Consider the following 12,827-nt stretch of genomic DNA (forward strand, 5'->3'; position numbering starts at 1 on the left):
GTTGCTGTTTTGCCTCCCTACTGAAAAAAATTATATGAATTTTTTTCTGACATGTTTATTGGACACCTTTTTCATATCAGAACTTATTATTTCATATCAGTTTCCTATGCCGCATATCAGTTACACTAGGCTAGGTGGCGCTAGGTACCGCCCAATTCATGTGCTGCAAAAATATATTTATTTATTCACGCCACCATGTAGATACATTACGCATACCACTAGCATCAGTTGAACAAATACATTGAGTGCATACACATACACGGCACAACAAACATGAATACATCAGCACACCCAATAACTACATAGGAGCTCTGCGTTTCCGCCTTTTATACAGGTCGTTTTGTAAGTACGAAGTTTTTCGGTGACCACCTACGCAATAAATAATATTTTCAGCGTGTTGGATTTTTTCAGTAATGTCGTACCTCTGAGAGTATTTAGAACGGCTCAGGGGACGAATCTCTTAATAAAAAGTAAACGCTCATGCCGTAATTATTTGAAAGCCAGTAAATCAAGCCACTCCACTGCGGTTCCAAGCCACGTGTTTGCTTTCCCGCGCGGCACGTCGTATACTGAAAAAAATTATATGAATTTATTTCTTATATGTTTATTGGACACATTCATATCAGTTGGCATATGTTGCATATCAGTTCTTGTATGTCGCATATCAGTTTTTGGGTATTTCGTATCAGTTCTTATATCGCATATCAGTTTTTGGATATTTCATATCAGTTGGCATATGTTGCATATCAGTTCTTATATGTCGCATATCAGTTTTTGGGTATTTCATATCAGTTCTTATATCGCATATCAGTTTTTGGATATTTCATATCAGTTCTTATATAGATTCATATACTTTTTTTCAGTAGGGCTGGTACTCACTTATTTAACTTAAATACTCTTTTTGGATATCGTTTTGAATGTCCACAAAAACGTAATGAATTTGCTAGCGTACTAGGAAAGGTGGAAATAAATTTGTTAGCTAACTCACTTGAACGTTTAGGGCATGAAACTTCTTCCTGCAGATGTACAAAGCCTGCATTGGCCCTCCTGGATTCTTTATCTGTATGTGAGTGCCGTCGATAAGCCCAACAACAGAGGGAAACCCGTATCGTTCGAAGAAGAGCTGGATCGTGGAGCGCTGCTCCCTGCGGTTTTCAGGAAAGTGCACAAACTGGGCGCGTCTTCGCGCGAGAGCCCGAGAGACCCGACCTACGATCCGCGACTGGGTGGGCTGGCTGAAGCCGTGGATGTCTCCAGCGTCGTCTTGATAGCTGCCTTTCGCAAAAAAGCGGAGGGCGCTGAGAACTTGAAGCTCCGGCGAGATTGCGTTGTTCACCGAAGTTTCGTTGAGGTTTGACCAAAGCAGGTTCGCAACAAACATCACAGTCTCCTTCCTCAGCCTGTACAGCCTTTTGAAATTGTCGTCGCTCCATATAATGAATGGGTTCTGCCGGTCGCGTACCGTACGGGGCATCACGCGAAGCGCTTGCACTTGGGAAAGCTCTTTGAGCTCGAAAAGATCTCGCAGGTCGGCCATATTTGCCCCTAAACGCCTACTAGTCGCCCGCTAAACTAGCCCTACCCCATGACTAAGATTTGTTAGTCGACTTCTTAGTCGCGCGGGGCGACTAGGCCCTAAACAAGACCGGTGAATACCAAGCGCTCACTTAGCGGCGACTATCGCTCGCCACGTGATCATTTTAGTCGATGACGTCGCTAGTCAGTGGTTAAACAGGCGCTGCTCGCGCCTGGTGAATACGGGTGTATGAATCTTTCTTTGTGAAGGTTGAATTCGTTGTTCAGTTTGAAGGTGGGGGAAGAAGAGAGGGAATGAAGGTTAATTTTTGTGCATCTAGCCAATGTTTGGGATACAAGGGTGCCTTGGATGTCTGGTAACCTGTTATTTTGGTGTAACTATAGGTCTCTTTGTAGAACTTCAGCGATAGCTGTAGTCTTCCTTAGATTTCTGGGTGTATGACAATTCACGGAAGCAAAGAAAGAAGCCGAGTTTGAAAAGTTTCTTTTTCTGTTTTTTCCTTCAACTAAATATTTTGATTTCTGTACCGCAGTCTCGGGCACTGAAAAAAGAATCAATGCACTAGCTCTCCTGCACCCGACTCTTACCAAGCGAGGACTTTACAAAATAAACCCTACGTAACAAAAAAAGTGAACGAGATCCTGCTCTTCGTAAATATATTGTTTTTATAGTTTTTTTTTTAATTCCCTTCTAAGAAATAATAAGAAAATACCTCAATGGACAAAGAAAAAGGAACGCAGTTCCTTCTTCCGTTCCAGTAAAAATGTAACGAGTCCCCGTTCCAGTTCTACCCATGCAAAATGGCACGGCGGCGTTCCTCCTAAAAGGAACGCGTTCCAGGAACGCCGTTCCTTGGGACGCCGTTCCGTACAACGCTGGGAATATCATACACTACTCCAACCTGGCAATCAACGGTTGCTTCCCCTGTGCCGTTTTTTACAACCTGCTAACGGCGTAAGCCTGTTCAACTTAAAGTAGGAAAAGAGCACCCCAACTCCGAAGCTCGCGGCCACCGCCAACAGGTTGTGCGAAAAATTATGAAAAACATGGAAGGCTCATGACCCTGTCCAGTTTCTCACTTTCTTTCCCCACCACTCCTCCGAATTTCTCCAAGCACTTCCCCGTGACCCCCTCCACAATGTTACATTATACCCCCTCTTTCTTTACGTGTACCAATTGCCTCCTAATAGCTTGCCGGCAAGGCTTCTTTTTAGCGTTGTCTAGCAAAGACAGCACAACACTTCGTTTGATAAATTTCGGATAGCAACTTTTGTATGGATGCCAACAAGTGTTTTTCCACGAGCGTACCATCGCTCCCGCACAACCCGTTTAGCGTGTTCAACCTCAGATTAAAATACTGCACCACACCTTCATCAGGCTCCTCACTGCTAAAGGTCCACTCCGGCGCCGCCTGTACTATGACCTCCTTGATCTTCTATAGTGACTCTGTCACAAACGAAGTTATCAAAATTCTATCAACGTATCTCCTAATCAAAATCGACCCCTTTGGAAACGATTGTACTGCTTGGGACCCAACGCCACGTCCAAGGGAGTAAATATACCTCGGACAACGCCGGCGCCACAAACCGATGCAGATACCTTCCTTTCGTAACCCCCCCCCCCCCCTCCCCTCTCCAATTCAACCCCTGTGGAATATAGATACAGCTATGCTAGTTTCAAAAACGTTCTACGTCTATTCCAGACTGCGACTGGAATCGAACCAAGTTTGCCTCCAACAAGTTGCTTAAAGGACCCATGAAACGAATTTTGGGCTGGAGTAAATCAATTTATATTGGGATTTTACTAATAGCACATCGTTTAGTGGGCCAAAAGAACAAAAGTAGAAAGTCAGAAGCCTGACTTTCGCTAAGAAAATTTGCAAAACATTGCGGACTATTGCGTACCTCCTTCCCTTCGTAAACTCTCCGCCTTTTCACTGTGATACATCCGCGGACCCCGCAGCGCGTCACCGGGCTACTAGCCACCATAACCGGGCCCCCGCAGCACGTCACCAGGCCCAAGCGCACGTCACTCGACACCGGGCCTCACTTAATCCCTTTACCCCTACGCTGACATTGCGGTGAAAGCTACGCGCTTGCCGGACCAATCAGCCGCTTCCCTTTCATCGCCTCACCTCATTCTCTGCGGGTCGGTATGCGCGAGAGAGCGTGATCACGTGGAAAATGTGTGGCTGGCCCAAAGAGCACGTAGCTTCCATAGCACTGTCAGCTTCGGGGTGAACGGGGTGGGGAAATCAACTAGTCGGAATTTTGAGCGACGGGCTAATCTTCTAGGGGGACAATGGCTGTGTCCGGCTACACAAGCGAGATTCCGAGCAAGAGGGGACTCCCCCCTTTCCGACTTCTTGAACTGTTTGGTACAATGCGCGATTTATGAGTTCAGGAGGAAAGCTAAACAGGAAAAAGTTGAAAAAGCGTTTCAGGACTCCTTTAACTATGAGAGTATTAATGATTGCCGGAGAGGAATATAAGTCGTTAATCAATACAATCAGTACATTTCAATACGGCTCACGCAGCTGCAAAAGTTCCTTGAGTTCCATTGTGAGTCTGTTCCGGTAGGACTTGAGCTCATTCTCCTTTAATTTGCAGTGGCCGCTCCACGAGGACATAAACTTGAATCTTTATTGATCGGTGAACCTTCTTAGGCGAAACCCCAGATATATTAAGTTCGCTTTCAGCTGTTTAACGTCTTTCTACCAGAAAAAGTACATTGTCATGTCACTTGACATTAAAAACATATAATCTACGTCAACCACTACTACCACCACGGCTAAGAGACTTGTTAGAGGCAAAATTGGTTTGGTTCCAGCCGCAGTCCGGGATAGGCGTACGAAGTTTTAGAGCGCAGCTCTCAGGCGCCGGTTTCCGGCTTGAGCGGCGTCGGCGTCGACGTCGGCGTCGCCGTCGCCGTCGGCGTAACCAAGGTCACGTGACCCCCAGGTCACGTCCCCCAGGTCACGTGACCCCACAAGGTTATGTGACCCCCAAGGTCACGTGACCCCTCCCAAAGTCACGTGACCCCCGAGATCACGTGACACCTCCCGAGGTCACGTGACCCCCCAGGTCACGTGACCCCCCCCCCCGCCGGTCATGCGACACCCCCCTCCCCCCCCCCCCCCCGAGGTTACGTGACCCCCCTCCCCCCGAGGTCAGGTGACCCCCCGGAGCATATTACAGAATGAGGGGAGGAAGAGGAGAAGGAGGAGGAGGAGGGGTCTACCCTCCCCTCAGTACCCTTCCCCCCTCATCCTCAAGAGCTGCGCTCCAATTCGGCGTTACAGGGAGTTGCTTTCACTTTTTAGAGCGCAGCTCTTAGGGGCCCGTTCCCGGCTTGAGCGGCGTCGGCGTCGCCGTTGGCGTCGCCGTCGCCGTCGGCGTCGGCGTAACCAAGGTCATCCCAAGGTCACGTGACCCGCAAGGTCACGTGACCCCTCCCAAGGTCATCTCAAGGTCACGTGACCCCCTGAAGGACACGTGACCCCTAAGGTCACGTGACCTTGGGGGTCACGTGGGGTCATCTTGGGATCACGTGACCCCCAAGGTCACGTGACCCCTCGAGGTCACGTGACCCCTTCCAAGGTCATCTCAAGGTCACGTGACCCCAAGATGACCCCACGTGACCCTTTGGAGGTCACGTGACCCCCAAGTAACGTGACCCCCTCCCAAGGTCATCTCAAGGTCACGTGACCCCAAGGTGACCCCCACGTGACCCCCAGGTCACGTGACCCCTCTGAGGTCACGTGACCCCTCTGAGGTCACGTGACCCCTCTGAGGTCACGTGACCCCCTGAGGTCACATGACCCCTCCAGGTCATGTGACCCCCAAGGTCACGTGGGGGTCACCTTGGGGGTCACGTGACCTTGAGGTGACCCCCAGGTCACGCCTCCCCGAGGTCACGTGACCCCCTCCCCGAGGTCACGTGACACCCCCCCCGGAGCATTTTAAAGAATGAGGGGAGGAGGAGAAGGAGGAGGGGTCTACCCTCCCCTCAGTACCCTTCACTCCTCCTCCTCAAGAGCTGCGCTCCAATTCGGCGTTACAGGGATTTGTAAACGGCTTTTTTTTTTAACCTAGCAGAACTGTATCTGAAATCTACAGCGGTCGAATTTACGGAAGGCAAATTTGCACAAAAGGAAGGTGTCTGCATCGGTTCGTTCCTGCCGTCGACGCTTTCCTAGGTATATTTGACTGTTGGACATGGCCTTGGGGCAAGCTGTACAATCATTTCGAGAGGGGTCGGTTTTGGATAGGAGATAAGCTGATGACATTTTGATATGTCCGGTTGTGACAGAGGCACTACAGAATATTAAAGAGGTCATAGTACATTCGGCGCCGGAGTTGACCTTTAGCCGTGAACACCCTGGTGGAGGTGTGCTGCAGTATTTGGATCTGAGGTTGAACCCGCTCGACGGGTTGTGCTGGGAATATGGCAAGCTCGTGGCAAAACCGTTGTCGCCATACAAAAGTAGTTATCTGAAATTGGTCATACAGGTTTTGTTCTATTTTTGCTGGACAACGCTCTAAAAAAAATGTAGGGCCGGCACAAAGTACAGGAAGCTGTTAGGAGGCAATTGGTACGCGTAAAGGAGGCGGGATATAAGAGTAACATTGTAGAAGGGGTCACAAGGAAGTGCTTGGAGAGATTTGGAGGAGTGGCGAGGGAAAAAGGGAGAAAGCAGACAGGGTCGTGAGCATTCCATTTTTTCATAATTTTTCGCACAACCTGTTGGCTGTGGGCGGGGGGTTCCGGGTTGGCGTGGTTTTCTATTCTGACTTTAAAGGAGCTGAGTAACAATTTCAGTGCTTTGCTTAAATATTTTGTGAGTTGGTATCTCGCCCTTTCTGAAGAAAAAAAAACGTTTTTGCCTCCATGTCCTTCTTTTTTTTAATTTACAAAGATTGAGGTTTTCGGCAACTCTCAACTTCTTCACCATCTTCCGAGTCACGTGCGCAGTGACGTGAAAAGAGGACGCGCGGGGTTCCGGTAAAGCTCTCTCTCTAGAGCCCTCAGCGAGCAGCGAGAACTCACCCGCTCGCGACTACGTGACCACGTGCTTGCGCAGCGCGATCAACAAAGCTAAAGGAGGAAAATGCCAACGAGCTCGTCCGGGTCCGGCCATCCCCGTCCAGCTCTGTCCCCCGTCCCCCTCAGGCTTCTGGCGGCTGTTCGCGGTAGCAGATAGAGCTGACGCTTTTGTTGACCCCGGATAGATGGCGCCACTAAAACTCCGTATAATAAAAGTTTTGTCGATGACACCAGGTTTTTGACGCGTTCATATTTATGTTGGAACGACAAGGTTTATAGAAGAATTACCTTTTATCGAGCAGGTATTTCCACAACTTGCTGCCTTTTAACAAAACCCCCTTTGACGTCACGCCGCGTGGTTCTCATGGACGCCGCTCGCGGCTGCAGGTCGGGAAATATTCAAATTTTTGCCTCGAGATTACGTGGCGGAATCGTAACATTTCAAAAGCAAAGGTGACAAGATAAACAATGTCAAAATTAGAAGATGCAAATTCTTTCAATGTTAAAATCGTTGCAGAGCTCCTTTAAGTTAAATAGGCCTACGCCGTTTTTGGGCGGAGCGCAGGGTTGTCAAAGCCGACATAGGGAAGCCAACGTTGATTGCCAGGTTAGAGTAGTGTATAGTATTCAAATGGCTTGTGGATTTTTGTGCGTGAGCAGACAGAAATGTGCTTAAATGACAAACTTCTTGAGCACATGAGGGCGGTCAAAGAAAGATCTCCAAATTCTGAGATCGCTAAACATATGCAGAAATGCAATAATTGTTTGCTGATTGGAGGAAAACTGTGGTGTTAAGCAAAGAAAAACATTATGCAAAAAAAAAAGTCTTGAACGAGACAATCAGAATTGCGTCCGTAGGAAATTGTATCAGGCGACCGTCGATAACACTAGATGGAGCGACCTGAAAATTTTTGTCGTTGTAATAGTTTTTTTTTTAGCTTTTGGCGATGGGTTTGTGTTTCGCCTTATTAAGTGGTAGTAAACGGATGCGTGAGGGTGCGCTTTGCGGTGGTTGCTTTGTTTTGAAGTGTGGTCTTTTCCATTGTTCTGTACCAGAAGAGGTTCCTTTCGCGGTTGAAGGCACAAAGACGTGTGCAAATTCCGGGAGACGTATGTGTTGTGTTGCGTGGGACATGAGGCTGTTCTTTGAATTGAGGTCACGACGCGTTGTACCGTGGTGAAAGGTGACAAAGACGTCCGCAAATTCGTGTGTGCGAGAGATGGGATATAAACGGTTGCGTCAATAAATTTTAGTAGCTCCATTTGAGACTTTTTGTGTTTGTTCCCTTCTTCGTCCGTCGTCTCCGATATCTGTTCAAATATGTGTAACATCAACCAGCTCGCCTGTTTACTTACTCTTTCTTCAGTTGTGTTAAAAAGGTTCCTCTGCTCCGCATCTTCGGCCCAGGCTAGAAAGCGTGCTCCCGAAAACCGCTTTGTTTGCAAAAACACTCCTGTTAGAATGCGCATTTTCGTGTTGCTAGGCGCTCGCGCCGTTCCTCTCGACGATGCACCAAGCTAGAATAACTTCTCTCTCGAATACATGACTTGCACTGAGCGCGAACCTTCTGTAGCGTGCATTTTGCACCAACGGATTTATTTTCTCATCAAGAACAAATCGCAGGAACCACCAGCATATAGTGCGATGACGTTATTTGCAAACCATGTTAAACAGTTCAGTTTTCTGATGAAATGTGATGTTTTCAACACTAGAAAAAGGGGATTTCCAAATCGCAAGGTCGTGCAATGTATATATAGCAGTCTCGCGATGATATGCGGCAGCTTAATAAACTGTTACAGCGCTTGTGAATGCTAAGGCACACCGTTGAAAAATTCGAACCAAAAACAAGTGCACGTATAGCCAAATACAATATAAGCCTCTGGAGACAGCATTTTGCGAAGTTTCGAGCTCATGCAAGCTGTTGGACAAAAACAATGTACACAGGGGAACCTGCCGGAACTACGACGATTACGTAGGTAGACCGTCAGAAAAAGATCAATTAAGCAGCTGCAATGTCGACTAGAGTATGAAATACCACTTAGTTATATTTAACATAAAAGCACCAATTAGCAAGCGTGATGCTTATTTGCAAATTGAATTGACCGGCATCTTGTCAAGAACAAACCTCAAAGGCCAAGCTAAGCCGAAGAAAGCCATTTTGGTGCGCGCTACTTTAAGCCATATTTGACCTGAGTACGAAGGTGCGTATAGATTGGAATAAACACTTGTTATCAATCTTTTTTGCATGATTATTCACGTGCATCAAGGTGCTGAGTCTAAACAATGCTGGTCTGTAAAATAAGCGTTGAGATTGCCGCTCAGTGTTTTCATAAAAGGTAGACTGACAGGGATTGTTCTAAAACTTCTGTGACATTTCGACAATAATATTGCTTTTAGATCAGTTGCATCGTCATCATATATAATGTGAAACCCATTTTGAAAACTAGGTTTCACGATAAATATGGTGAAGATGTGCCCATTTTACAGTTTTATTCACTGTAAATAATTCTTAACCCTTACAAATTGTCTATCCACTTTCTACAGAATTGATTTAGACAATAGTGTATAGAGGCTATAGATATTCTAAAGAAAATGTATCCTCTTTTCTATTCACAGTCTACAACTTTTGGTCGTTTTTATTCCTAGAGATTCTATAAAGCCTGGCGTATAAAGATTGTATAGAAATTGTATAAACAACAGATTGAGATTTTAAGATATATCCCCTTTCTAACAACAATAAATCCGTCTTTCGCAAAATAAAAATTAAATTCTGAATATTATTTTTGGTTTTAACGATACATCCATGAAAACATGCACTCGCCATATGCTATGTGCACATACGCAGATACCACAAATACACAAGCCACGCAGCACTCGTAACACTAGTAATTCAGCAGTGCTGCCCGCTCCGCAGCTATACCCTACACTTGAAAGGGAATCTCTTGAACGAGGACCATCCCGGAAGATAAAAATATTACAGGCATGTCGTTGTTTTTTTTTGTGTTTTTTTTTTGCGCATACTTTGTACAAAGTGTGCTATCTAGGGGTCGGTGAACTACATCTATAAAGCTATACAAGAGGCGATTATTATTTGACACACTCGAGAAAAGGATCCTTCACAAAGAGGATCCAACTGGGCGTGATGTCGCTTCTGCGCACTGCATGTTATTATCCTATCGGTTCTAGTAGATTAAAATTTAAAAAAATGCGTGGTGATATTGAGACGTGGTATTATTATTTTATTGTCTTTCCACCCTCTCTACTTAAAAGACTTCGGTTGAAAGAAAGCCTATCTAAAGTCTATCGATACTTCTCGATACGACGGGACTGTATGGGAATTTGAAAGGGTCGTTGAAATGTGGATAATATACCGGGTGTTTTTGCGAAGACTTTCAAAAATCCTAAAAATTAGGGCGATTGAAAAAAGAAGGAACTCTCTTCGGGAGCAAACTACCAGCAACGGCGGACGTCAGGAATTGCCAAAAACCTACTAATTAGCCAGATAATTAATTAAAACTTGTTAATTAACTTTTTAATTAGTGGAAATAGACATATGATTCCAATTAGAAAGTTGCTGAGCGTCATCGAAAACCACTAAATCAGTCATTTTCAGAAAGACTTTAAGCGCTTGAGAGGAGTAGTAGCGCACTAAAATTACCACTCGTGGAGCAGGTACAAGGCTGGGGCTAGATAAGAGGCGGAAAAATTGCGCGGGCGCCTTATCGCAACCGCTAGCCTTGTACCTGCTCCACGAGTGGTAACTTTAGTGCGCTACTACTCTTCTCAAGCGCTTAAAGTCTTTCTGAAAATGACTGATTTGGGGGTTTTCGATGACGCTCAGCAACTTTCTAATTGGAATCATATGTCTATTTCCACTAATTAAAAAGTTAATTAACAAGTTTTAATTAATTATCTGGCTAATTAGTAGGTTTTTGGCAATTCCTGACGTCCGCCGTGGCTGGTAGTTTGTTCCCCAAGAGAGTTTCTTATTTTTTCAATCGCCCTAATTTTTAGAATTTTTGAAAGTCATCGCATAAACACCCGGTATATAAAGACTCCTTGCAACTTTTTTTTTGTAAGGAAAGTTTAAGAGCACAACTGGAATTCAACTTTTAATAGTGCGACGAAACGTTGTATCATTCACGATTATTTTAGACGACATAGCAAACTGATACCCTTTCGATACACGTCAAATGCAGGGTGTCTCTATTTTAACTTAACATATTTGTTTAAAAAAACTGCGAAAGCTACACTTATGCGGTTTGTGCAGGTTAGTTATACAACCAGGGGGACTTGATATAGAGAACTAATCTTCACAATAAGTCCAACAATTAACTAAAATATTTTCATTATCTTTAATTTATGAAAATGAACAAATGGTTTGAATTAGAAACTTGCTGAGCGTCGTCGAATACAACAAAAGATAGTAATCTTATAAAAAATAATTGAGCGCGCAGGAAGGGCAGTATAGTGCGTTGAAGTTATTACTTGTGCAACAAGCACAATGCTTGGGCCGTGATAAGGGGCGGAAAATCCGAGCGGGCGCGTCGTCGCGCCAGTAGCCCTGCTCCTGCTGCTACTCCATTGTCCTTCCTACGTGCTCAAAGTCTTGATATTATTGACTGGTTTAGTGATTTTTGATGACTTTCAGCAAGTTCCTAATCAAAACCAGAGCTTTCACGGTTTTCGTTAAACAAATCTGTCAAGCTTAAAAAGAAACACCCTGTATATACGTTTGCGACTGAGGTTAACAAATAGATGTTGAGTCGTATAAACACAACGTTTTGTATGTTAATCTAGCTTTTATTTTACAGTTTCGTCGAAATTAAAAAACGTGATTTCTTGTTTTTGGTACTTGAACGTAAAAAAAGGATTACACTAATCATAAGAAAACTATATAGTTACTCGTTTCATGGCTGAAATAGTGCCTATTGCCAAAAACAGGGTGGAAAATATAGTCCCAGTTTAGCGGTTGGAACCGGTTCGAACCGGTTATTTGTTCTCCCCGGAACTGAACCGGAACTGAACCCTATACAATCTTGTGCGCAACAAAGACGAGGACAGAAGCAGGGAAGAGGACACAACAAGGCGCAACTTTTAACTGAATTTTTATTGAAAACGTGTTCCGGTATATATAGTCTAGGTATGTATATATAGAAAACGTGTTCCGGTATACAACAAAACGACAAAAGTAAAGGAAAAAAGGAAAAACACCAACACAGAGCATAACTGGGAAACAACACTATCTTGTTCTCAGGAAAAACAATTCCTTCTCCGATAACGCAATCGACGGCATAGAAACACACGTGTCTCCTAAATAATCAATGTGCTCGGCTTCTATGATTTCGCGTGTTACCGCTGACTTGCATTTCCAAATTTTTACGCATTCATCCAACAGTGGGGTACAACCGCATGTCCTGCAATGCAAGTCAAGAAAGCCACCGTTCTTTTTTTTGCACGTTGTTATTGTGCTCGCGAAGCCGATCATTTAGGCAGCGCCCCGCCCGCCCGACGTAATGCCGCCACAGGACAACGGAATGCGATAAACCACGCTATCTGTACAGTCGACAAATTTCGATCTGCGCTTCTTTTCGCATCCGTGTTTGGCAGGCACGCCAGGCTTTGATAGTTTGCACAGGTCCATGGGCTTATTGGGCGCAGAAAACACTACGGGGCGCTGCCTAAATGCTCGGCTTCTCGAGCACAATAACAACGTGCAAAAAAAGAACGGTGGCTTTCTTGACTTGCATTGCAGGACACGCGGATGTACCCCACTGTTGGATGAATGCGTAAAAATTGGGAAATGCAAGTCAGCGGTAACACGCGAAATCATAGAAGCCGAACACATTGATTATTTAGGAGACACGTGCGTTGCTATGCCGTCGTTTGCATTATCGGAGAAGGAATTGTTTTTCCTGAGAACGAGATAGTGTTGTTTCCCATCTATGCTCTGCGTTGGTGTTTTTCCTTTTTCCTTTACTTTTGTCGTTTTGTTGTCATTGTGACGATGGTTAAGACTATATATACCGTAACACGTTTTCAATAAAAATTCAGTTGAAAGTTGCGCCTTGTTGTGTCCTCTTCACTGCTTTTGTCCTGGTCTTTGTGGCGCACATATTGTATAAGATGTTAAACCAACTCGCCCAAACAATCACTCTTCCGGAACTGAACCCAACGCCTCAAGTCCGAACCCGAATCGAACCAATAAAAATTTTGGTTCGACACTTTGATTTATGGAGGTCG

Source organism: Ixodes scapularis, unplaced genomic scaffold (genome assembly GCF_016920785.2).
Source record: "Ixodes scapularis isolate PalLabHiFi unplaced genomic scaffold, ASM1692078v2 PGA_scaffold0__279_contigs__length_252992795, whole genome shotgun sequence".
NCBI classification, from domain to species: Eukaryota; Metazoa; Arthropoda; class Arachnida; order Ixodida; family Ixodidae; genus Ixodes; species Ixodes scapularis.